At 36.4% G+C, this 27,403-nt stretch overlaps 1 protein-coding gene across 3 annotated transcripts in view; it reads right to left on the bottom strand.

Annotated features, from left to right (window-relative positions):
* TSC22D1 (TSC22 domain family member 1) overlaps positions 1-27,403 on the bottom strand; it is a 90,786-nt gene that overhangs the window by 44,618 nt on the left and 18,765 nt on the right. The window contains exons 3-4 of one of the 3 annotated variants that reach the window (XR_008841660.1): positions 8,062-8,319; positions 4,934-7,048 (exon numbers count right to left, since the gene is read on the bottom strand). The exons of the other annotated variants lie outside the window; for them this stretch is intronic. The gene's annotated coding sequence lies outside the window, so the exon portion shown is untranslated. Of the gene's footprint in view, positions 1-4,933; positions 7,049-8,061; positions 8,320-27,403 lie in introns of those variants that run through there. 3 annotated transcript variants of the gene reach the window in all.

Here is a 27,403-nt window from a genome sequence, read left to right as displayed (position 1 = left end):
ATTCAAATATTTAACAAAAAAAATAATCTTTCTACTGTCTTTAGATGAAGAAGACACCACTACAACACAGACAAAAAAATAAGGTCAATGTGCTAAGAGAGCAGCTAGGCAAGAAGGGCAGAGGGCTTATTAAAAATTGGTGGTCATCTCTAATAAAGTGTCACAGTGTTCACAGATACAAAATTATTCCTTTCTAAAACACCTCAAGCTGTGAAGAAAAAAATCCCAACAGGGTACAATCCCCAGTCTCTGAAAGTGATTATTTTTGTGTCATGTTAAAAAGAGAAGTTGTATCACACATGACACCATGCTTTATACTACAGATCCCAAAATTCTACCTCAGGGGGATTTCTGTCATAGCAAAATCCTTGTATGACAGCCTATGTTTAAGTCAGAATTTTGAGGGAACAATCTTTAGCTTTAGGTGAAAAGGAGGAATTGAGATTCATTTGGGGTGTAAATAATACACTTTATAAAACAAATGCCTTATAAAACAAATTAGTTATGTTTGTACTGAAGCACCATCCAATGGTCTCATGTAATAAGCGAAGTCTACTTCCTGGGACAGAGAGGAAAAGGAGAAAATACTTACACCCTAAATTTTATACAGACTAAGCTGAAGATTTGAGGGGGTAGGTGGAAACAGCATTTATAGCACATTACAGTCACTGTAATTGTTGAAAAAATTGAAAGGTAAATTCCTATATTTTGATACAGGGTGAGGCTTTATTGATATTAATGTACTTTGTAAATTAAGTAATGGATCATATAGAAAGCAATGAATTTTCCAGGCTTATCTAACCTGCATGGATTCTCCAAGTGGTGGATGGAATTTGCTATGTAAATACACTTCTTAATTATATAAGAAATTAATGAGCAAACACAGGAGCAAAGGAGGAGGGAACAAACATGGCTTTAGCAGTTTTACTGCATTTTCTTTTAGGTAGTGCAGAAAAAAAATTCCTTCAGGTAACAAGAATACCTGCCTCACAGAAAGCCAGTCACTACATGATTTATTCCAATTAAGTCCATATAAAAACAAAGTTCCAAAACGTAGTGAACTGAGAATAAGTGAATGTCACACATCAATCAAACTGATATGACTATTCACTAAACCAGAAGATTACACTATGTGGTTCTCAAACATCTCCAATCTAATTCTACATTCTATGCTAAGAACCAAATAGGAACAGCTAGTCAGGCCACAATATCTTGCATATACTTTGGTATTTACAGAAAGGCAGAAAGCAGAATTTCATTAGGAAAAAGTATACAGAATCAAAAAGCAGGGCAGATTTTGAAACAGCAGGCGCTTAAGGAGGGACACAACACAGATGGCAGTTCAGGGTGACAAAATGTGGCAATACACACCATTCACTGCTTAAGTGCAACAGCAAGTGAAGATCCGAGATTCATCCATTCACACGTGGTGCTAAAGCCCAAAGAAAAATGTTGAACTGGCAAATTTGTATAGAATGGGCAAGGAGCACAGATAGCCTTTGTATCATTATTACACTGTCATCAAAATTACAGTTTTTCAAAAGTTTTGAAGGAGGCAGAAAATTAATCTGAAACAGTAACTGGAGTTCAACTACAAGCAGGAATTTGGGTGTTAATATTGCACTGGAGAGACAAAGAAAATGTCCTGTAGCTTCAGTACTGCCACACTGGAAGCACTGGTTTCACTGCTAGCAGTGGAGATACAGTCAGGTCTTACAAGCAACATGTATTTTTGGAGAATGATGTGAGAACTGACATGGGAACAGTAGTTTTTATTCTCTGAACAAACCTACCATTACTGTTCATAGTCTCATTTGCAAAGCTGCTATATTAAAAAAACCCAGCAGTTCTGGGCTAATTAAAAAGGAAGTATCAAAGACCTGACTAGTGCACTCATTCAAAAGGGATAAATGGGAGAAATCTCCAGAGCAGATCCAAGTTTAGGGAAGAATAGCTAAAAAATTTTGATAAAATTTATCACTAATACAAGGGAACATATACCTACAAGGTATCACCGGTACAAGAGAAAAAAAAAAAAAAAATCAATACAAAAAATCACTTCTTGGAACATGATCAATATAATACATAACAGAAGAAAGTACTAGTGTTCCCTAAACTCTAAGAAATTAGTTACTTTGTGTGCTAAATAACTACTGCTTACAAAGTTCAGAAACCAATTAAGCAATTTATGAAAAACATTATTTGTACTCTAGGATACTATAAAGGTAAAACTGAGCAGAGATTAACATATGAAAAGCTAAAAAGTTTGATGAGAATGTGCTACAACAAATGTTATAGCTTTTGATGTATAGCATATTCTCATTTCTATCACTACTTTTAATTTATTAGGAAGGAACCTAATGTAAGTTGTTCTTTGAATATCCTTACTCCTATGTTCTTACATTTTTTAAACTGTTTCTAATTTCAAGCAGCTGCAAGTGTTGCAGCTGCTGAAGATATACAAGGTCTTAAAAAGTTATACAAGAATAAATGTACAAGTTCAGAAGCTCTTCTAACTTGTCCCTACTTTTTCCCCTCAAAAAAAAGCTGCAGCATTAACTCAGGTTATAGACACCACTAGGTGATAAAAACAACAAGTGCCCAAGGCACAATAAAGCTTCAAATCAACACTTATACTCTATCATACACCAGAGAACCTAACCACATAAGTTATAAATCTGAATCCAAACTTTTCTATCATTGCTTATAGCGGGGAAAAAGGTTTAGCTGCTTTGAGTGATTTTCTGTCAAGTCTAATGCCTGTTAAGGGAAAGTTCCTACATTACTGGCTGCTTGTTAGTCCAGTTCCTGTGCTGTCCCAGTATCCAACTAAGCTTCATTTTCACTGAAGTCACCCAGGAACATTCCATCTGTACACAGCAGCTGTGCTGATGTCAGCTGTTCTTCATTTACTCTTACATACTTCTGTCTGATTTCATCTCTCCATTGTTTATATACGCACACAAAGATTTTGCAAATCAAATCTTTTTTCCCCATGCTTTCTCATCTAATATAAAGTAGTACCAGAGACTAGGAAACCATTCTAAAAATAGCTAAATTTTACTTTTCAGAACATTTCTAAACACATCAGCAGCAGGTATGTGGAAATTCTTCTGAAAAATTCAAACAGATAAGAATACCTTAATGTGAGCTCTAAAGTAATTCCACCCAATGAAGAAACGTCAGTTCAAGTCAGAACAAAGTTATAGTTCGGGAAAATCCATATAAATCACATTTCTATCTTCAAAGGCCAATTATGATCTCATTAAATCCATTTATAACCATACAAGTTGTTATTTATTGAAAAGTCATTTTCTTCAGAATTAAAGGTGATACTTAACCTGAATCTGGCAAGAGGAGGTCAGATACTGCTATAGTTATAATTGCTGAAGTAGCTACCCAGAAAAAAACCACCAAAAGCCATACGCCTCTTTAACTGTGCAACCTCCTACAACCCTCTCTCAAAATAAAATATTATCTTGCCCCCATGGAAAGTGACACACATTTGTGCAAGGTACAATTTCTTCACTTGCTGTTCTTTAACACCAGGCTAAAACCCACGCATTTTACTGATCTCCACTTCTTCAGTAGATGGAAAAAACAAGAAATGTCACTTTCTACCAGGGAAATAGCAAAGCCACTTATGTGAGAGCAACCAAGGAAACCAAACAATACAATATAGTTCACGAGAACAGCAAATTTGTATTCTTTAAAAAATTAGCAAGTGATCAGGGAAGTGTCACTGTCATCAGCAAAAGAACTACAAACTTAATATGCTCTTTAAACTGACAACCCAACTTAAATAGCAAAACATAGCAATTCCTGCAACAACCCACCAACTCACCTCGTGTTGCTGACATCAACTTACGGACCTGTCCTAGGAGCCGTGCAGCTGCAAGTTCTTCGTAAAAACTGGAATGGTTCAACCATTTGACACCACTGCTTTCAGAAAATGCCTTTTTTCAGCTTTCATTTAAAACTACTTTTTCTAAACTTACCCCTAAATCACATTCACTCTTTCAAGACTCAGGGATGCTTTCATGTCTAATAAACAAAGGTATGAGCTGACTTCCTTCAATTAAAAAAGGAACTGAAAACATATTTTTTTCCAGATGTTCAATTTTTAAATGTTACCTGCTCAAATCCTCATGTCCTGCAAACAAGACTGAAAGGATGAAGTCCAACTTAAAGCACTTAAAGCTAATGGAACAAGTCTGGCTTTCAGAAAATCACAGCAAATTGTTCATGTTTTGTTACCCACCTCCTCAGTGTAAAGCAAGGGGATACAAACACCCCAGAACCTATGCCCTTTAGTCTCACTTTCTTGTTTTTAAAATCAAAGCAATTTTCTTGTTTACAAAAATAACACTTTTTGATACCTCTCCCTTCCAGAAACTAAACTGACAAAGCATCTCTCACACAAATTAAAAGTTTAGCTCCGGCTGAAGTAGCAACATCAGCAAGAATTTCCCTCAAATTTCCTGATCTTTACAGGGTATTTCCTCAAAGCATCCTGTAACAGAGAAAAAGCTGCAGCATAAGCCACAGAGGGTGGACAGAAGGTGAAAAGAAGAAAGCAGAACTTTCAAGTTAAACAAGATAGCTCTTCTGGGAAAGGAAAAACTGTGTCAAAAGCCAGGATTTTATTGACCGGCTATGAAACAATTAGGAGGAGCTGGTCAAGACATTAAGGATTACACAAAGTGAGTTAGGTAGCTCAAATGCTCAAAGAAATCTTTAAGAAAATAGAAAGAGGAAAAATAGCAATTTTATATGCCTGTTTTTTAAAATTCTTTTGGTACCAGGCATTAAAAACTTCTGAAATTGTACAGTGTTTTTCCATGTCTCCTGGCATTATGGAGTTTGTCAGAAGAGTCACTCGATACATACATTTATGGCAAGTACAATATAAACAAGAAGAAAATTTTTTCAGATATCTTTATTATTTAATAACACAAAGGCAAGAGTTATTATTCTAAGGATGTATCAAGAATCCAGGATTCCAGCTGTAAAACTCAGAGCATGACAGAAACATGCTAACCCAATGGTGATAGACAAGTATCAAAATACTGACTGTAGAATTGCAACAGGCTTTTTACTTTGGTTTGTATTTTGTTTTGGTAGTTTTGTTCCCTAATTGTGACAGGGAGGAGTAAAGCCATTTTAGAAACTGAGACACAGTAACAAACAGTCCTCAGTGCCTGTTTCGTAAGTATTTGACAGTCCTAAATTTACCTACTACAGAACAAAATGACCAAAAACTGTGGCTGAGGCAAGTGTAAGTATACTTACTAAGGCACAAAGGATATCAGACCTTAAATGGACTAGAAATTTGAAAAATAGGTATTTTCAACTAAAAGCCCTGCTGGCACAAAACTCTAGTCACAAATGTTAGATAGAACTCACTTCTAAGACCCACAGATCTTCAGCTATTAATGTCTAGATCACCTCTGTTCAATACACAATTCACCTCTGTATCTGTAACAACTACTCAATTTTAAGGTCATCACATACATATTTCCACTTATTATAATAGGATTGAATTTGATATATTAAATTGAATTCTTCTTAAACTTCAAAGTTTACAAGTGTTACTGTGCTTGCATAGTTTAACACAGGCATGTGACTATCAATTCTCTAAAAATACCAGGTTATAAATTCAGCACTTTACTTAATAACCACAGAAACAGCAAGACAAACAAGTTTGATAATCACAGCAAAATAAGATATTAAAAAACCATCCAACAGAAAGCCAATTTCAGAAAGTCCAGTGAAAATGGCTCACTACATAAGTATGTACTTCAACAGCACCATCTGAACAATTATTTTTAGAATGTACTAGGACTGCAACGCATTCCAGAATAGTAAGAAGTCACAACTGCCATGAAGCAGTAGCCTCAGGGCTATGTGACTATTGAGTAATTTAAATAAACTGGCGAATTTAGCAAAAGATCTAGGCATTAGTTTAAAAACAATGTTTTGTGGTAAGTGATTTAAGAAACTAATTGGATTCAAGTACAAGCATCTGGCTAGTTTACTTCAACTGCCAGAAGCAGAAAACAGAAAAATGCAAGTGCTCTTTACCTACTGCCAGAGGGCTGGTACACCCTCCTGCCCCCTATTCTCACATTCAGCTTCAGAACAAAACTTTCCCCTTTCCTAATCTGAATATTTGAAGTAAGTCCCATTCTTAGAAACCAATTTCCTATAGTGAGAACAACACAAGTACACAGGCATGTGTGTGCTGTTCACTACTGCCAAACATAAGGTTTTCATTTGAGATCCTGCAAGACATTTAATTAAGTTTGACTACAGAATCCCTTAGGGGGAAAACAATTAAAAGCTTTCTGCTTTCTAACAAACAACTTCTCAATCTTAAAGAAAAAATCTAAGATTTCCACTTTTTTAATGCTCTGCAGTTGCAACATACTTTTTTGTGACATAAAGCCACAGGAAACCTCAAAAGATGCACTATTTCCCATACTACCCATTGTGACATTTTGGTTCAAATTTATTTTTAAGTAAACCCAGCAAGGTAGAAGTCTAAGTACCATTTTCACAAGAACCTTTATTAATATTATTTCTAATAATTTTAATGTAAGTAGAAAAGGCTTTACAAATGTAACAGTCTGAACCACAGCAGAACCCTGTTTCATAGATTCATGTGGCATCTCCTATGCAAGAGACAGCAAGACCCGACCACATTATTAGACCTGTAAACTCTTAATCTTGGATTTATTGACTTGAGCTTCAGATAGGAAGATGCCAGGTTTAGATTTAATAAAGGATATCTGTACGACACTGTAAAAGGACCATGGAAGGCCAAACACATTTCCTAAAGAACGACGCACTAGAAGTAATTTTCTGCCTAGGCCTCCATTTCTAGGGTGGTTCTGTGTGATGGAAAAAGGAGTCATGTCTTTCCCAATCCCATTTTTTGCCAGGAGATCCTGCTTAGGGAAGGCCAAGATCCAAACCCAGTCATCTTCCAGCAACATAAGATCTTCTGCTGAAGGCTTGTGATGCAGTATAAAGATTAGAAGGTGTCCTGAAGCAATTTGGAGGGAATGAAGAGGGAGAGAGAGTCACAAGATGCAACAAAGCAATAATGCATGTAACATAGTTCCAAATGACTTCAACTCAGCACCAAAGAGGAACTGGTAAAATATCCTTAGAATTTCATTGCCAGTTTTCAAGTGCTTTCTTTTGCTAAAAATCAAAAAGGAATTTAGAATAAACTTCCCGAGCCAGCAATCACATGGCTGGAAAAAGAAAGGTCTGACTGTGAGCTACTGATGTCTGCAAGGAAGAGGCTGCTGCTTTGCACAGCACGAAGTGAGAAAGGCAGAATTTACCTGAGCTGATTCCCTTTCTCTGGGCCTGAGGGATTGCTGATGGTGTGGGTTAGCAGCACATCCCCTTAAACAGAGTGTTCCAGTCTATTTCCTTCACATGGGCAAAAGAACAGGACTTTACAAACCCAGCAGCCATAGGCTCCTCCAAAGGAAGAAATGTATTTACACGTTTAGAACTGGGGAACTTTTTCAGTGCTGGGAATCAAGTCAGACTTCAAACTCATTTGATGATCTCCACCTTATTGCACATTCAAACCTAGCACTAGTGTAAAGAGACAGGGAGGAGATGAAACTCTGTGGCTATGGACCATACACAATCACTGGCTTTATCTTGGCTCCAGCCACCAGCTTCTGCTCTTGACTTAAGTTTCCTGTCTAGAGAAGGGTCACACCAAGAATGTCATTAGTGCTTCACAGAACTGAAGTACAAATATGACCCACAGACAGGAAGCTTACACCGAGGCATTCTTTCCAAGTGCCCAGAACATTTTTCTCCTCTCTCTCTCCCCAACACTTTTTCTTTACAATGTTCACACTCCTTTCCTCTCTCAGCCTAGAGAAGTAGAAGACAATATCAACAAAAACAAAAAAAAAAAAAACCCAAAAAACAAAAAAAAAAAACCAAAAAAAAAAAAAAACATAGAGAAACAGCATAAAGTTATCCTTCACACCTGAGCAGATGGCAGTTCAAAGGGGCCCTACCTACCTGCAACCCTGTTGTTTGCTTCAAGAACTGTTTGCCCAAGGAAAAAGAGACGAGCAAATCCTGGAAGCAGATCCTTCCCCAAAGGAAGTTTCTTTCTGAGTCTGCAACCTGGAGCTTTTGCTTGAGACTCAGTCCTCTGAGCGGATTCTTTCTTCAAACTCTCACACTGGTTCTTTACTTTTGTGGGCAGCTGGAAAAAGAATGAAGCCGTAGGCTGAGGCAGGGACTCCATACTTCCAGGATAGGGAGGCAGAAAGACTGGAGGGGAAGGAAAAGTGCTAGTTGGTAACTTCTTGAATAATGATCTGTATTCCCTCATTTTCTGCCACACAGAGACATACACATAGTCACTGCAATAGGGGAAGATGACAAGAGATGAGTACTAGACATGCAGTTTTTTTCATGCTCTGATGCCAAAAAAAACCAACCCCAAAGTGTTGAACTGTGAACTTTCAAGACTATTAAGACATCTACCAACAGATGAGATCAATCATAAGATGTTTTGTCCAGAAAGTTCTCTGTTTGTTACAAGTAGATGTAGGTGGGGGGGAGGGGGGAATTTAAGTGCTCATTTCTTGGAAAAATAATCCAAATCTTTCCTCTGTTCACTTTTTCTCAAGTGAATTAAAAATAGCATCTATTGCAATGCAGTGAACAACTCCCCACAACCTCTTTAGAAGAAATGGTCATACTTACCTGAATGTTTCCCTCACCAAAGACTTCCTAACACCACTCACAATTCCTCCATAAAGCTTAGTCCAATCTTAAGTCTTCTACTTTATTTGCAAAAATCAGACTGATTGAACACTAACAGCAGTTTAGTGCTGTTGCCACAACTTTTGATCTAACCTAGGCAGATTATGATTTCTGTGAAAGATAAGAGCCTACTCAAATTCCTGCATCTGGTTTCTGGATTTCTAAAATACTCCTCTTTTTATTCCTGAAAACCAAATGCCCTAGAAGTCATCATTACATGAAAAATAAACAAAAATAATGTGTTACAGCTGAAATTTTCTCCTTCACAAATCCTGAAAGCTGGTTAAGACTCCTGTGAAATTTTATCAGTAGCATGGAGCCCACATGCAACAAAACAGAAGTCACTGGACTTCCAACAGCTACAGGGATAGCTGCTCACATATGGATTTACTGGCTATTATCCACTGCAGTACCTTCTGCACAACAACAGTGTCAGGTATTTGTATGTGAGGCAGTCATTGTGATGAGGAATGCGAGGCACCTTCGTTTTACCAGGAAGGCTCTTCTCTGCTCTTAAGACATCAAGTAGAGCATGATCCAACAGTTAACCAAGCAGGTACATTACTCATTATGGTTGAAGAATTTTGCTTAATTCATTCTGGGACAATTGGTGGTATTTCTTCATCCTCTCCTCTAGAGCACATACTTTAACAAAATAGCATCATGTGGTTAGATACCTCGCATGTTCTTCAATTACAAGCTTTCACCTGCTCAAATAAAACTTTCTTTCTTTGTACTCAAAATAATACAAGAAAATGGTGGGGAGAAGGGAAGGTTTTGTCATTAAAACCACAGCAATTTTGCAGTTAAGAGTAGCATACAGGAAACATTTTGTTTTTTAAACAAGTGACAGATAAAGCCATCAAGGACAAATCCTGATACTCTAAAGTAATTAAAACAGAAATATCAGCAAGCTCTCTCCAGAGAAGCTGCTCAGACATGCAGAATGATACTCTGCTTCTTTGTTCCTGAATATGATTAGAGTATCTCAAGCTAAGGTAAGAGGTAGTCTAAACAGAAAGAGTGGTTCACAAAAATAGGGCTCTTTTATATTGTAGTTTCACGACTTTTCATCAACTTAAGATCAAGATATGTTCCTGTGCCTTTTAACTGCACAAAACAGTGTCTCATTATTTCAGGCCAGCTTTCAAAGATAAAAGAGTGAGGCTCAGTCTTTTCATCCCACATGCATGTTCTTGTGAAAGGAGGCCTTCCTCTTCGGAAAGAATAAGTGATGGACACAAATACAAATGTACTTGGCCAAGAGATGTCTCCAGGCTGATGTTTGTACTCTCCTCTTCAAGTAAAGGAGACAGAAGAAAAATGAAAGAAGATAAAATACAGTAAACAGAATGTGTTCAATGCAAGTTTCTACTGTTCTGTATCTGTTGGCTAAGAAAAATATTTCAAAAGCATAGCATTTGAAAGCATTATTTCTTCTTAAAGACTCCCTTGTGACTAGACGGTTCTTTTTGACCAGATAATTTGGAAAGTTCTTGAGATTCAAGGCATTGCAAGTTGCTCTAATACTAGTTATCATTCATAACTATAATGCCATACACAGTACTACAGCCTTCATTTCAGCTAATGCATTGAAGCCCACAAATACTACTGACTCCAGAAGTCAATATTCTTTTCCAGCAACAGAAGTTATCAAGACATTCAAAACAATAGAAGGTATCAGAGCAGATCAGCCCAGACAAAGCAGCATGACCCAGCTTATTGCAGGTTCCTTTCAAACAGCAATCTGACTAGAACCTCTGTAAGAAATAGTCTTTCACATGAAAGACCCTACTCCATGGAAAAAACTCCAGATGACCTTCAATACAGTAAACAGTCTGACATCACCCATCACAGCTTCAGGAGCATAGGAGAGAGGAGTACCTGGTCTTATTTGATCCATGTCTCTTCTTCAGCAGAAGACACATAGATCCAAAGAGCAATTTAAGAGAAAGATAAAAGGCATTATGATTATTTTGTCCATTGGTGTTCACACAGAAACAGCTGAACAGTTTCTGGAAGATCAATCTGAAACAAGCTGTTAGGAATGATTTGTTTTTAAATTCTTTTTCGTACATCAAGATCATGATATCTCTCCTTTTACAACCAAGGAAGAACTCTTATTTCTATCCTTTCATACATAATTCTTCCCTCAAGCAGACTTGTCTTGAGCTGTAAAGAATAAATGAGGTTGGCAATTTTTATGTTCTAGCTATCAAAAATCCTAGCCTGATTAATTCCTACACAGAGATAAGCATTTCAGGCTGAAACAACTAAATCTTCCTGCATTTTGAGATGAGAAATGTTAATAAGTACTCCATCGCCCTTAAGAAGATTCAAAAGAATGAAAAAGAAGTCTAGAAAAGACCACCCAAAGTACTTGAATCCCTCTTACAGGAATTTTGGGAAAAGTTCTTTAGCTGCCTCACATCAATCACTAGAAGTGATTTGTACTACCTAGATGGGATGTTAAGTCAGCTTAAGTAAGCAGCTGAATATCCAACAGTTCTTCTCAGCCACTGCACTGTAGTTTGTTGGTTTACCTCAAAGACAAGCTCTGATGGGATCCTTCAGGTGGAAGCAGAAAGAAATGATGGCCATGATGACATAAAAAAACCATGCTGGTGATACAGATAGAGATGAAGTCAGGAAAGCACCAGTAGTCCTGTTTGTCAGCATATGGAAGATGGTAAGGAATCCTATAATCAATACCCTCATCTTCTCTGGGCAAAGAGAAGAATCTCTGCAATGTCTTTCCATAGTGCCCTGACTGCTGATAAATACACTAGGGGAAAACTCCCTTTAGTGCTTTCCTCTTCTCTACGGCACATTCCACAGCCAATTCATGAGTCAGTGAGCAGTAGTCTCCATTTTTCTGCAGCAGTGAGCAGAAGCTCAGTAGCCAAAAAACTGGAAGTTTAAACAATTGTGAGCAAATTGTACAGGATACCATCTGTAAAATAAGCAAAAAATTGAATCTCCATATTTGGTTAATGGTATAGAATATAAGCAACAATACTTTTCATATTGCTAATACTGCAGCTCCAACAACTGCTGGATCCAAGTGAAAGAACATAGAAAACAGGACAAATTGCCATACCTGATTCAAGTTATCTGCAGTCAGGTCAAGTACTTCTCAACCCTCAAAATGAACTTTTAAAGCACTATACAATTATTTTAGATCTAAGGTTTAACTACCCCTGCAGAACATTTGCAGCTCTTCTAGTTGTTGTCCTGCTGCCTTTACACCTCTAGATGTGCAGGCTGCAAACCCACCACACGATCTACACACCAGCACCCAGATGAACTGTTATTCAAAATAAACATTACAAGAACAGAAAATTTTAGTAAAATATCTTTATCCTGGAAACTAGCACCAACATGGCATGTGTATCAAAGTATCAAGTATCACAGGAGTGACATATGCTGTTTAAGTTCCAAGCTACAAAAAAAAAAAACATAGTTTTCCAAAACTTTCTGGTTTAGGGCTTTTTTTAGGGGGAACAAGAAGAGGAGACTTGAATGGAGAGAAGGGTAAAAGTCATTGAACATTATAACAGCTACATCAGATAATGTTATTTAGTCCCAAGATGGTGAGAAAACAAAACAGCAAAAACCTTGGACAAAGCATTATTTTTAAGATTATCATGCAACCTGTCATTAAAAGATAAATATGCCAACAAACAGAATGGCAAAAACCTTGACTTTCTAAATTTCGGAAGGTGTTTAAAAAGCATTTGGCATCTCTCCAGAAATGCTTTGTGCTCAACTTCTTTAAAGGCCTACTAAAACCCAGAGTGTCATAGCATTGTCTAGATTATCAGACAAGGCATCAGACAATACTACTTAAGACTGGCACAGGTACCAACCCCTGAAAGACCCTCCACAAACTCCTGTTTAGGAGTGGCTAAAAGCCCTGGCTTTTCTGAACTCAGCATGACACAGAATTCTGAAATTATATATAGCTATCACAACCCCACACATTTGAGAAACACAGCCAATATTTTTTGGCACATATACAACAACAGGAAAACACTAGAGGTATAAAATTGAATGACTGGTTGGGCAGAGAAAATGCTACCTTGTAGAAACAATTCCCACTAATAGATGCATCAATTTTATGCAATTAAAGAAATGGGTATTTGCTAAACAATGTTATAATTATTTTTTCCTTTTTAAAACTGTTTACATTGCAAGAATATTTTTAAATGCCTTCATTAACATGCTTTTTATTTATTGTCAGCTTTTATGCCAAGTACAGTTGAGAGCAAACCTTTTTTGGCCTAACTAAACCACATTTTAATCAGATTAACAGACTTTATTGGCACTAACATACATTTCTGTCATAAAAACACATCTCCTTTCAGTCTTAGGGAAATTCTATGCTTCTGGGCAGAGTGCATGAGCCAATATTAAAAAAGCAAACTTTTTAAAGACATCATATGATGACTATTTATTTGGGCTTTTTCTGCTTAAGAAAGCCAACTACAGAAATAAAGGTTACAGTATTTCTGTATACCTTAAACTTACTTGATAAAATGATCTAAAACCTGTAGTTTCCTAAAGTCAACAGTAGTTCTTGTACTTTGCTTTGTAGCTCTTGATACACAGCTTGCTTAAAATAATTTGAGTCTATTTACATACAATTAGGTAACAAATTTCTTACACAGTTTTTTTTAAAGCACAGTTTCTCCTACTGAGTTTTCAATCTTCACATAATTCCTACACCTCTCTGGTCAGTCTTCTAGACTGGCTCTCTGTAGAACCTGGAATCTAAAATACCACACAAAAGGAATGTTAGGAGTGGTTTCACTGTTTTGGCTGTTCCACCAGCCACACCAGACTGGATGCTTTGATTTTGTGGTGGTTTGGGTGGGTTTTCTGGTTTTCTTTTTGGTGGGTTTTTTGGAGGGGACTGAGGTCCTATCTGAATTTCCAGAAGAGAACAGCTCAAGGCTTTTCTCTGTAAGTTTTGACACTTCATGACTTCCCTCTGGTGTCTGGGATCTCTGGAGAACTCAAACACAGCAGAGAAATTCCCCTTTCATGCAATATTTACTCCAATATAAATATTTAGTAGATTAATGTTAGGAAAGGGCAATATGGATGCACTGATAAATAAAAGCTAAACAAATTACTGGGTTTTTTTTAAGTCATCAGTTTCAAAAAGTTTTATTTTGGAAAGCACTCAAAACTTGTATTTCATATATGAGCACTTATGTTACTTTCCATAGCAAATCCTGATTTCTACAAAGGGTTTCTTTACTGTTAGAGTTTATAAATTTAGCATGCAGTCAGAGCAACAGGCTTGATCCCTTCTTCATTTTTAGAATCAGTAAGTACTCTACAGCCAAAACTGGACTGAGTTTTCTAGTAACTGTTACTGCTCAGACACAAAGTGATGTCAAATACTATTGTAAGCTGTATTAGTTCTTCAGCAATAATAGGTCTGTGATGCAACAGAGGCTTATTATTGTCTAACATGAGCAGTTGACAGTGGAGAGGAACTGATTCAGTCATGACTTGCAAATGATGTGCAAGCACATCATGATACCTCTGTAATATACTGACTTGCAGGTTCAAGATACAAGTTTAAAGTCTCATGTGCAGTCAGATGTTTTAGATCAGAATTACATTTTTATATTTTTACCTAATATGTGCTAACAGTATGTGAAACAAGCATTCTAAATTGTCTTGTACTGCTACTACCATACAAAATATAATGTCTTTAATTAGCTAATTAAATGTTTTCTGAAGGTTTGCTGACTTAACTTTCCTTATTGGACTAGTGCCTCAATTCACCCACATTTCAGTATTAAATTAAAATTGTGTCGTTTTTTCCAAATCACTTGGAATAAGACCATCACAAGTTTTATTATAAAAATGTTTCAGTCAGCTGAGGTAAATGCCTTTTTAAATTTATAATTTTGTTCTGCTTATGTAAAACTATTTGCATTGAGTTGTCCCCTTCTCTCCATGCAAGCACCTTCACACCTACCTGCTTTGATCAGCCAGAACTCCAAGCTTTTGCACTAGACACAATTAACTTTGGCAGTGCCTCTTCATAGGCATACCAGTGTGTAGTGTTTGACTGTCATTCTGTATCTGTTGAAATATTAGCATTTGGTTTAGGTTGTATACAAGAAAGAAAACAGTATCATAAAAGAATACATACAAAAACAATAAGATCTATTTCTCGGCTAGGCATACTCTCGTCACAAAAATTATTCAGAGCAGGGAAAAAGACAGATATCAAATAGCCATATCAAAATAGCAACTTACCCCAGTGACTGATCTGGGCTGGAGAGTGTTTAACCATACACTGAATCTCACAGGACTCTCTTTCCTTCATGTGAGTAAAGATTTCATTGATAAAAATAACCACAATCCAGGGCAGATAAAGAGCTTCCCACGCACTCAGGCAAACACGCAAAACAGTATCACAGAATCATTATGGCTGGAAAACTTATGAACCCTCTTGAAAACAACATTATCTTTTGAATCATTATCTAACATTTCTGTATACAATTATTACCTACAATAGGCACAGTTCATTTTGAAGCAAGTCTGACAACAATATACAACGGAGATATTCTTGACAATACTCTTAGCATGAAATTCGTTGCCTGATTTCTGATTTCTTTATCGAATATATGTAAAGGTCAAATGTTTCCTCAGAAAGAGTGGTTATATTTAATAAAATACTGCCTAATCTTCAGAAGAATTCTATGGAAGTCCAACATACCTCCTTTCCTTCCATTTCCTTTTTAAGGCAAGATTCTAAGATAGGTTTGCAACAGGACTGAAAAGCAATCTGCATTTAAGGTTACCAGGTTTGAGCCACCTAAAAAAACCTCCCAAGTATTCCATGCTGCTGTTACTTCTACACATTCTAAAATTAAGTCAAACTCCATCTTCTAGTGTAGAAATATGTACCAAGAGGAAAGATATTGCACGTGACAAAGCTTGGCACAGCCAACATTAAGAAAACTGCAGATCCCTAAGAAAGTGAAAGACCCGAACTGTTGGCATGTGTTTGAAAGCCTTCTCTAGAGGACGCAGTTAAGCATTACATTCTACAAAACACAACTGAGAATGAGTCTGTATTTCTGTATTCTTCCTAACAGCTATTTCTCCAAGTTTCAAATTATTCTTAATTCATAGTTTGGTATCTGCATAACTGAAAACCCCATAAGCATTTTGCAAACTAGAACAGAGTTTAATTCTGCATAACTGCTTTTTTCTCCTTCTGCTTTTTTTGATGGCTTATATTACTTCACACATTTTACATGTGCACATCAAGGAATTTCTATTCTTTTATTTCTTAATTGTTTTTACTATATACTTCAGTCCAACAGGAACACAACTGCCAACTTCATATTTTAAGATGCAACTTACACTAACAGTCTAGCTGGCCCATCTTTGAATGACCTTTTTACAAGTCAGAGAAATTCTATTTACCAGTCAATTTCTTTCATTTTATTTTTAAAAATAAAGCACGTATACATATATACATCCCAGCATCAAACCTGACAGAAGAATTATCTATGCTACCCAAAAATAAGCATTCTAACAGTACTTGCATAGGCAACTGCACAACTTTGAAGCTACATGATGTATTTGGGCAAGCTCACAAACGTCACACTGCAATACAGCATTAAACTTTTTTCCCCAGATGAACTGAACACAGATTTCAGAAATATGGCACATTCAACCTATGTTAAAAGTCTGATTTTCCAGCAATGTATCATGATATCACGACTCAATATTTTCATTATTTTCTCTCTTGTACATGTAAAACACACAAACAGAAAAAAGAGGTTCCACAGAAAAACCAAGAAGTACTAGTATACCAAGTTGCTCACAACCACAATCAAGTAAAAATTTGCTTTCATACTTAGTACAGTTCATTACAATAATGTGCAATAAAACATATATTGCACTAAAAAAAGTTACTTGGAAGATACTTCCCATCTCCAAAGCTGGGACATAGAGCACTGGAGCACTGGAGACATGGGGAAGGATAGAATTCCACAACTCCAGAGGAATCACTTGATCACCTGTGAGTAACATGTGGCAGACTGTTCTCAAAGAGCTAATAATGTCACCATGATAACCTTGGCCTTTAAGGAAATGAATCATTAACTGGATAACACAGATTTTTGAACTTCACTATATCTAGAGTTCCACAACTACAGCAAAGCAATCTTGAGTACAGACTAAAAAAAAATGTATGCAAATATATGATAGGCATTGGAACTATGTTACCTTTAAGGTCCCTTGCAACATAAATCATTCCATGAATCTAATTGTAACTTAGTAATAGTGGTAAAAGACATCATTGACAAAGCTTAAATATTTTAAAGGGAAAGTTAAGAGATAAAATGCAAACATTAACATTCTTCTTCCACACTACCAATCCATCTTTTCTTTCCTCCACTCGATTCACCAGTACGCATTAACCAATCCTTTCCTCTTCTTCATCACTTAGATATAAGCAAACGGTTATTCTGAGCAGTGTCCCAAATAATAATGTAAAAAATTATGCCTATGCAGCAGCTTGCAATCAGAAAAGCCAATACCATCTGATTACCCTATTCTCCTATTATCATAAGAGATTCAAACTACCACTACACATTCATTTTCAGCATGAATATGTAGAGAATTCAAAGTTAGTCTGATGTAAAAGCATGATACTGTGGATAAGGACATTGGTAACCCTTCTTCCCACGGCCCAGGCAAAGTACACAAAAGGGAGGAACCAGAGTTACTATAAGGAAGCCAAATCCAAACAAGCCTAACAATCTGTTTCTGAATTGGGGCTAGCATTAAACACAGAAGCATACAAGTCATAGGAAACAGGGGCTCGTAGCTAGTGTAACAACTAACTCCTCTCCGTGTTTGATTAGAATCATTAATTTGTTCAGAAGGTGACAAAGTTAATAAAAATTTATTTCGTTTACACACACAATTAGTAACTCCATGGACTTGCAAATTTCTGGTTATTACATTTAAGTAGTTTGCAGTCATAAACCACTCTCATACTCAACAAGATTACTGGCTACTACACACAGTTCAATCACAATTCTGATGGTCTTCAAAAGCAAAACAAACTCAAAATAACAAAAGAAAGCAAGTCCCCACAAAACCACTTCTGAAGCCACTGTTAATTTTATATCCAGTGTCTCACCTCAAAGAATAGAAGAATGGACCAAGGGAGTAGATGAGCATAGCCCTATTTTTTCCTCCACAAGTATGAGGGGAGGAACATCAAGAGGCATCCCCAACATTACTCATTCTGATGGACAACCACCAGCTACCCAGGTAGTACATCCCAAGGAAAGAGAACAGCAGCCCAGCCAGGGTTTCTTTTCAGACAGTCAGCAAGCCAAAATACACAAAACAAAAGGGAAACTACAATGAGGAACAGAGGAAAGAGACAAGAACTGAAATACTGGGGGCAAAGGGAAGAGCAGCACGGCAATAGAAAAAGCGTAACTGCAGTGCCACAGTCAACGAGACTTTTGACAGAAACCCCCAAAAAGTCATGCACACACTTTTTTTTTTAAACTTCAGTACTCATGGGTATTTTTGCTTGTTTCTTAGATATTAAACAAAAATAGCCAGGGGGGCAAACATACTTGAAAATAAAATCTTTCAAGGCTGGCTGCTACATCCTACACTCACCCAGCAGCAGAACCACTGACTGGATTAAACTCCACTGAATTCAACGCTCCTGAAGCATTAACTTTACTCATTTATGAAGCCACTGGCAGGACTAGAGTCAGTGTTATGGGTATAACACTTAGGCTTCAACGTTTGCCTGACTATTGCATCAGCCACGCTACTTTTAAGTACAATTCAGCTTCTTTCATGATCTGATGCAAGTCTATATGGTTTTTATTTTGCTTTTAAACACCGTTAAAAACTCAGCAATTTGCTCAATGCCATCCTATTTGCCAAACTTTTAAGAACCATTTTAATATGATATAACAGTATCTACTGGTGAGAATATTAATTAACAGAAGCGACTGCTATGCTTGACAAGATAGCAAATATTAAAATCTATCCTTCTAAGTAACACAAAGCTGGCAAAGCATTTTTTGTTATTACTTCCACATTACTACTTCAGGCTGAATGAAGGCTAGTATAAAAACATCTGGCATCACCATGCAAAAAAATTTAAAAGCATCCCAGGTACCCTGCAACCAAAACTTTTCTAATAGAGGCACACAATAAAACAAATTAAAAAAGACCTAAGAATTTACAGTGGACACATGAAAAATCAGACTGTATCATGGTTTAAACAGGCAATTCAGGGGGATTCTCAGGAAGACAGCCTTCAGTCTTTAAAATTTCCAACCAGTACATGTCCATTTGTGTTGTATTTCAAAGAGCCAAATCAGTTCAATTTAAAGCTCACAATTTCAATGTATTATTAATTCTGAATTTGTACATGCACTTTTTTTGAAGATGATCAATGAACACATTAGCACTTACCAGAGCTGGCAATCAAGTATTTGAAGAAATTAGGCCCTGTCAAGAATATTTGGCAATAGATATAAGTGTTCTTTCCCACACTTGTTTTAATTGCTCACATTGGGAGAGAAGAACATTAGGTTCTCAGTTTTTATGTACCCAACATTTTAGAAATCGCTTCCTCCACTAACCAACGCAGGAACAAATGTTTTGAATGTCTTCTCCAACTACAAATGGTTTTGAGTGAAGAATCCTTGTCCCAGTTTCAGGAGCATTCTTCTTTTGAGACCACCAGTACAAGTGCATTTTAGAAAACTATTAAGTAAGACTACTCTGTGCTAGAATAAGTATCATCTAAAAGACAGCATGAAATTGAGACTTAACTATAACTCAAGCAGTTTTATTACAAAAACAAATCTGTAAAAAAAAAAAGAAAAAAGGAACTCAATAGTTAAGTCAAAAGCACGACAGAACTATATTTTTGTTTCACCTAGCACAAACCAAAGTTCAAAGTATTTCCAAAGAAGCAAAACCACACTTATGAAACATTTCTGAAAGGTAGTGCTATACCCTCTCAGAAAGAGCTCAACATTAAAAGTTACTCACCTAAAAGGCAAGTTGAAAAGAAGAATTTGGGAATTCTCAGTCTAAGACTGTAGCAGAAAGGAAACAGCATCCTTTAGTCAGTTTTGCTGAGCCTTCCCCAGTTCCTATGCTGTGTACCTAAACAAGTGCCTTCCCACAATTTCATATCTTTTACAACCTTGGGAAACATTTTAAGAGTCTGATTTGTCAGGTAATTTGACTCAACCAGGAAGCTAGAATCATTGTTTTGCTCCTCATGCTGACTTGATCCTTAGACTGGCTTTCCTTTACAGCAAGGCACATTCAGGATGACATTTGCAACACTAGAAGTTCGTCAGCCATAAGACAAATACATCTAAAAAATACACCAAGGGAAAACAGGTTCATTATTTGTAAAACTACTGTTGTCATGATGAAATCATCGGTCCCCAAAATATAGAACCTGGCAAAGGGAAGACAGATTCCCAGATACCTCCCTTTCCTGTTTCTTTTAATTCTCAACATCCAAGCTTTTTGAAGTTTCACAGAAGTTCATGAAAAGGTAATCAACAGGCTCATGATGTAGTGTTTGAAGAAAGACATGTAGTTGCCAATTCCACCACCTTTGTTTTCCCTCAAATTATCTACCAAAGTCATTTAGCAATCCAGCAAACAGGAAAAGGAATAGTTGTAATAAACCTGAACAATGGTTCAAAATCATATTCCATTTCCTTGGCTCCAATGCACTCACTCTGGTCTGCTTACAGGCCAAAGCAAACCCACACAGAGACCTAACAAGTTCTGAATTACCGGTTTAACGATAGTCTGAGCATGTTATTTTCACTCCCATCATGCATTTATAGCACATTCTCTACCAGATCAGAAGACACAAATTGAGAAAGTGATGAAGAGACACTTTCCAGTTCTAGAATATACAGAAAAAGTAAGTCTGAAGTGTCTAATGATGCCTAATGAACCCCTGAGAGTCAGAGATGCCTATAAGTACAATGGATGTCTCTTTGTGACAGTCCTGCCTATCCAGCTGCTGCTAACTCTGGAAGGAGTATTGGACCTGCACAGGTTGACAGCTGTCCAGAAGCTTGTAGGCTGCTGCCCAAAGCAATGGGTTAACAGTGTACCACAAAAAGCAGAACTGCTGACAGTAGCAATTTCTCTGCCATACTGTCAAACTTAACAATCCTTTACTTCTTTCTGTTCCCTTTAACGAACACAGAGACAAGAATTCAAGTAAGGGAACAAAACCAAGACTCTCATTCCTTAGGTATCTCCCCAAAAATATGCATAACAAAATTTAAAATCCTTCAGCCCCAGAAGTTTGAGCTCATAGCAGCTTTGCCAATGGCACTGTAGATTCCAAAACCATAGGAGCCAGGAATGGGGACATGATATGGCTATAACCCAACAAAGGATAAAACAGGCAAGCACTAGCAATAGATTGCAGAAGGAACAGTAAGTTACTTCATGGTCCTTCCAGAAACTTTAAAGAAAGCTAGATGTTCTCTCTCAAACTCCAGTGTAGTAAATTAAATTCATTAAAAATCTATGTTCACCATCATAATACATTTTTATATACTGATTGCAATTATTTAGTTTTATGATTTGTTTTATATAAAACACAAATTCTATCACTTCCTAAAACCCTCTACTTTTAAGTTAAACTTACAATTGTATAGTGTTTTAGAATAAATTAAATATGGATAATGGACAGTGTCACAACCACGGGCTTAAGATACTACAGTGAATTAACCACATTGTCTTTTCTTTCATCGTCCCCAGACATCCCATCTTTAAATAAAACAAACCAACAAGTATGGAAGAAAAGCAAAGATACAGACAGCAGAGAAAGGTAAAGGGACCTGAGGAAGGAAGCAATCTGTTTGAAACAAGACAGCCATTGGAATTTACAGCAGTATCTATATGAAGTTTCATGAAAAATGTTCCTTGGGAAAAAAAATCAAAAAATACAGGTGTGTACCAGGAGAAAGTTAAAGGTGTTCTAGGGAACCAATAATTAACTGCAAGCTTAAGGGGACTAATAACATTTGCAGTCCATACATCTGACCTAAGACACTTCATGTTTCTGCTTTCAGTTCTGTGACTGAAGAAGAACATTATCTCTTTTAGTGAAGTACCGCCTTCAGTTCTGGTTTTACAATTATTGGTTCCAATTTCTATGCTCATTTCCTAAAAAAAATAAAAATAGAATCACCAAACAAGTATTTTACCTCCTTTGTAAGTGATGGAGTTTAAAATAAAAAAATTATGGAAGTGTTCCAAATTTCTCACAGGATCACCAACCAGCTGAGGTTGGAAGGGATCCCTGGAGACCACCTAGTCCAAACACCACTGCTCACGGCTGGGTCAGCTAGCAGAAAGTAATAAGAAGCTACAAAAGAAGAATACACTGCAAGATGTTCCAGTACACCAAATTTTAAGATGCATTTCTCTCTTCTTGCCCATTTTTAAAAGCAAGTAACAATGGTACTTCCTTATAAGAAAAAGAAGCTTCATTTTAGTGTCCTGTACTACTTTTTGGGAAAACAGGCTTTTTCTTCATAGGAACTATCAAGCATTCAGTGATGCACAATGTGCCACCAGCCCACGAGGTAACTATATTTAACATATCATTCTGACACCTGATTATCAAATCAGTAAACTTTCTTGTTTACACATGTGTCACAATTTGATATTTCCCAAATTACGGAATTGGGAAATTCCAGGCCATATACCATGCCTGCACTGTCAGGAATTGTCTATAATTGATTTGTTACTAATGACTTATATATAGCAGAATTAGGGTATCACATAAACAGCTTTCCATCTTAAAGTTTTAATTTCAAGAGTGTAAAACATTTAGTGACTATGTTAAATTCTTTTCCAACTGATACAGTCCAATAACTGTATTTTTTATTTATAACCACTTGTTTTGAAACTGAAGAGCAAAGAGACAGCTAGAGGAAATGTGTGAATTTTCTTCTATCTATCTGCAAGACCTAGGAAACACCAAAAGACATGAAAAAAACAAAGTGTGAACAGACACAGAAGCTTCAAAGAGCAAGTTCCAAAAAGCGCAAAGACAGCAAGTAATGTTCAGGGACACTGTTTTGATTGACTTCAAGAGATTTTCACCAGGATGCTTTGGGACACACATGGGTTTGAAGGCAGTACATGGCAAAACTGCAAAATAAACCAAAAGAGGAAGAAAGCAAGCAACATAACCACTTTGGAAACATTAATGCTAGCATGAGGGATTTTTTGGTTGGTTGAGTTTGTTTGCTATTGTGGCATTTAAGTATTGTTACATTAAATCTGTAAGAAGAATTCAGGAGACAAAATTGCTCCTCCCTAGTTGTCAATTAAATACTGACAGTTACCTGGGACCCACTAAAGACAGCAATTTATATAAACTGGACCAAAGACTGAAATGTCACAGGCATTCCATATTACACTTCTCTATTATGTATTATAAAATAAGGTTTTAAACACCAAAGACTTTTTTTAAGCTAAGACATCTCTTCTAGTTTTCATAAACTAATGTCCACATTAATGATAAAGAGCATGCTATACTGCAAACACACTAGGAGAGATAACATCATGTGAAATCCCAGTGACTTCAATGAAATCTCTTGAAGTACATACATGTTTTCAACTGAAGTTACATTAAGAAAAATATTAAATAAATAAATAGCTTCAAAAACTACTTAAATTTCAAAGTTATGGGAAATCAAAATCTTCAAGGAATGTATCTAGATTCCTATTTTTGAGTTTCATTGTTACAAAAGGTAGATGAAGTTCAAAAAACTAATGTAATCAACTCTGTGTCAAAATCACAGCCATTCACATTTCCCTCTGTCTTGCTAACACTCCTTACAGAGCCATCCTGACAAAAAAACCAAATCACTGATTAGCAGTTTTAATACAAAATCTCGATAAATTTTTAGACAGCTATGAGAAAAGTCCAATAGAAAATTCTTCCCCGGATACATCACTCTTCCTCCAGGGAAAAATGGGCTCCAAATATCTAGAAATAATAGGCGTTTGTCAAAGGCTTTGAAATTCATGCTGCCTAGATACAGCCCAGAAATAACTAATCACATACAAATATCTTAAGAATGCTTTTCCTAAATCTATCTAGGACTGCAAGAGTTATTAAGTACCAATTATAAAGTTAAGGAAAGTATTTGTTCATCTCCCTTCAGCTGGACTACCACACATTAAACCTGAAGTTTCACATTCAACCTGATTATTAATTACTAAGTATGCTTTCTACTACATAGCTAATTATTTGAACTGATTACATTAACTTTTAAAGTTTATTAGTACAAATAAAATAATTTAACAGGTTTTTTTTTTGATGCTGAAATGCAATGTAAGGTTCATTTGTGCAACATCTAAAAAGCTTGAATTACATGGGGGAATCATCCAAACCAGAACAGAAAATCAGCATTACACAAATATCTGAATCACGTCCCACCGCACTTATGACTGGTCACATATTCCATAAGAATTTCTAAAAATGCAAGAGTATTTCCTTTTCAGTGTCATATTCTGACAAATAATACATTTATTGATAAACACAGTCACGGAATTTCTACATCTATTCTATTCTATCTGATAACTTCTTAAGCTTCTGGATTTCAGCAGTTTATATTTTTTCATGTAAGATAATGAATAGCAAGCTTTACACTCGAGATCTATATAACACGCAAGCTTTTCTATTCCCTTCTGCATTTTTTAAGTGCAATGACATTAGGGGTCACCAATTTCAAAGCGATTTACATAGCATAAATTATGCACTGAGTTGTTCTGGCTTATTTTTTCCCTCTTGAGTTTTATGTTAATCCTTACTCTACTTACATGATTTTTTTTCTAGCTAAAAGAACTTCAGTACCATCTTGGTATACAGTTCTCAAAACTATTTAATCCACATCAATTAACCAAACCTAACTATCTAAACTTGGCAATACTAAAAACTCAGCAATCCCTTTCATCATTTTCTGCCATTAGTCTCAAACCCCTAATTACAAGAGCAATAACGTTTCCAAAGCACAAACAATAGTGACAATTCTCTTCAAAGGCAAAACAGAGTCAATACAATTCTTGGTTCTAAGTAAGTAAAAGGAAGAGTATCAGGAACATCTTAGCTTAAAGTCCTCACCCAGCAGAAATAAAATTCCATCAATCTCCAAAGCCTATTAATCAATACTGCATATTTCAAACACTTATGCTGAAATACAACCTGATGGCATAATAGAAGGTTTTGCAAAAGGCACCTATTAAAATTTCTGGCACTAAGTTATTAGACTAAATAGTTTTATAAACTCATCCAACTCAACAGCCACTGTTCTACGGAATCACATGGCTAGTTCAGAGCAGTTTAGTCTCTTACACTGTTGAGCTGTTCATCACAAGCGTATCCTGTTGCATCCAGGAAGCAGCACATACACAGACATTTCTTACATGCACATCTTAAACATCATACAGTACCATAAATATGGAAGACAAAAAGGCAAGATTAACACTTGTAAGTTCAGCACAATGCTCTAGTCAATACAATATGGAAAATGTTTCTGAAATATGCTAGCCAGTCTAATTACATATACCTAAACATACTCAGTACAGCAGCTTAAAATAATATATTAGAAAGGATCACGTACATTTTTTCGCAAGTAAAACTACATGAGTAGATTACACATGTAATTGCACCATCCTCCTCAGTCTTCAGCAATTTTTCTTCCAAGAATGCAAAATACTCATGTCTGTGCCTCTTCCAGCAGACATGAGCAAGATGTGGGCACACGGTAAGGACTGATATAAAGGAATAATGACTAAAATTCTTATTATGGGTATTTGATTCCATTTTCAGTAATTCTGCACCTATTTTCTGAAAAGTTTAACGTATGAAAAACCTGCTGAATAAGTAATCCATCACCTTAGTGTTCCCAACAAACACAGTATATTACAGTATCACTCAAACAATAATATGATGTACACAACTACCCAGCATGATGAAGAAGAATCTCCTGAATATTAGTTAAAGTATAAATAAAACACTTGGCCATCCTATTTTAGATATGTTTCATTTAGCATATTCTAATTTCATTACCAAGATGCTTCACTAAGGCTATTGAAAGCCTTAGCAAACCTACATAAAATAGGTTCCAGAGGAAAAAAAAAAAAATGGATGAAGAATAGAAATTCATGCCAAGACACTAAGCAAAACCACAGTTGCTAACTAGCCTCATACACCAGCTGTATGCCATGTGAAGACTTGGAGTATATTACATTGGGTTTTGAATTTTGTATTTTCAGAGCAATTCCCTCCAACACTCCCTCATGTGGCAGCAAACAATACTTGAAGCAACATTTTCTATACAGTAAACACATACTAGAGTTATCTATTGACTTTAATAACTGCAATTAATTTTTACAAAAAAAGCTTAAGTTTTGCCAAACTTTTTATATTTAAAACAAGATCAACAGGCTTCCTGCATTTCTAAATTTATTACTCTTTTTACTCTGTTAACTTGCAACATCATGCATTATTTTTATATAACCCACAGTACACACCACTTTAAAAGCTAATCAAACATCCTCTCCAAACACCAAGTATAACCCCTGAAACCTTTGCAGACTCCTCCAGCCTCTGAAGTAGGTCTGGAACAGGTGGTGTAGATTACACACAACACTAACATTTAGCCAGAGAGAAATGGCAGATGCAGTACCTGGGCCTTGCCTTAACCCAGGTTTTGACCCAAGTCCTTCCCACAATGGCACCCTTTGGGGGATCACATTCAGGTCTTGTCTAACATAACACTTGTTTCCACACACTGGACGAGATAGAAACATCCTCCCTCACTACTGGACTGATTAAAACAAAAATACAGCACAATGAAAAGAGAGCTATTTTCAATGTATTTCAAACCAGAAGTTATAAATAAAGTCAGAAAAACCCCCAAGCGCCTAAGTAGATTACTTGTCTCCTTTAGGGTTTAGTGACCTCTGACGTGCTTCCTGATCTGCAGAGAATCAGGTATGCCAGCACCTCTGAAGCCCTAGAAAATGTGCTCCAGTATTTATGAGTAGCAGTAAGTCAAATTCCTCCTCTATGTTAATTACTTAAAACATCTGAAAAAGGAGCACTGTGATGAGGGCATATTTTAAACACTTATGCCAAATCTCAGAGCCCTGGTAACTGATTTTAGAAAAGTAAATCCTAGTGTCCTGGTTGCAAACATGAACACAAAGAGACTGATTAATCTAAAATGTCTGATTCTCCTTTTTTTTTTTTTTTTGGGGTGGGGGGGTGGTACTGTGAAGACAGTTCACAGCAACTTTGGTAACAGCATTTACCCAATACAATTACACATGGAAGCACAGGAAGCATTCACCACCCTTTATTTCAAGTCCTTTTCATGCAGCAGTAAAATTGAGAACCTGGTAATACTGAATGCTTTCTATTTGCCAATTTATTCATTAGCAACAGCTAGGCATTACCACAGACACTCTAAGAGGGGTATTT

The sequence above is a fragment of the Oenanthe melanoleuca genome, chromosome 1 (assembly GCF_029582105.1).
Source record: "Oenanthe melanoleuca isolate GR-GAL-2019-014 chromosome 1, OMel1.0, whole genome shotgun sequence".
NCBI lineage: Eukaryota > Metazoa > Chordata > Aves > Passeriformes > Muscicapidae > Oenanthe > Oenanthe melanoleuca.
The sequence above is the reverse complement of the archived record's forward strand: the minus strand, read 5'-3'. Positions and strand labels throughout refer to the sequence as shown.